This window comes from Oncorhynchus clarkii, chromosome 4, assembly GCF_045791955.1.
Source record: "Oncorhynchus clarkii lewisi isolate Uvic-CL-2024 chromosome 4, UVic_Ocla_1.0, whole genome shotgun sequence".
Lineage (NCBI taxonomy): Eukaryota > Metazoa > Chordata > Actinopteri > Salmoniformes > Salmonidae > Oncorhynchus > Oncorhynchus clarkii.
In genome coordinates, this window is record NC_092150.1 from 2,558,981 (window position 1) to 2,559,773 (window position 793).

General features: G+C 36.3%; 1 non-coding gene across 1 annotated transcript; it reads right to left on the minus strand.

Moving 5' to 3' along the window:
- Positions 1 to 662: 662 nt before the first annotated feature.
- LOC139408174 (small Cajal body-specific RNA 14) lies at positions 663 to 793 on the minus strand. Its single transcript, XR_011634228.1, has one exon. It is a non-coding gene; the product is annotated as a small Cajal body-specific RNA 14 (non-coding RNA).

The window sequence follows — 793 nt, forward strand, 5'->3', positions numbered from 1 at the left end:
CAGTCAACTTAGTGTATGTAAACTTCTGACCCACTGGAATTGTGATATATTGTCTGTAAACAATTGTTGGAAAAATGACTTGTGTCAAGCACAAAGTGGATGTCCTAACCGACTTGCCAAAACTATAGTTTGTTAACAAGAAATGTGTGGAGTGGTTGAAAAACTAGTTTTAATGACTCCAACCTAAGTGTATGTAAACTAGTTTTAATGACTCCAACCTAAGTGTCTGTAAACTAGTTTTAATGACTCCAACCTGAGTGGATGTAAACTAGTTTTAATGACTCCAACCTAAGTGTATGTAAACTAGTTTTAGTGACTCCAACCTAAATGGATGTAAACTAGTTTTAGTGACTCCAACCTAAGTGTATGTAAACTAGTTTTAATGACTCCAACCTAAGTGGACGTAAACTAGTTTTAATGACTCCAACCTAAGTGGACGTAAACTTCAGACTTCAACTGTATTTACCACATATCAGACATATGATTCAACAAATGCGTACAGTAGATAAGTATCCAACACACATCCACATCTGTTCACAATCAACTAACAACACATTCGTTTCAACAGTTGCAGTAGTAATGAAAGTCAAATATCAACTTTTATTTCTGAACAATTGTGTGTGAGAGAGAGATTATTTAGGAAAAAAATAAATAAATAATCATTTGTATGGAACCATCGCACAGGGATCCCAATAACTCGTTAGGTCCTGTCGGTGAGCACCAGTATCGTTCTCTGTGGCGTCATGAACAACAGCACACGTATTCAGTACTGCAGATCACACTGATCAACCAC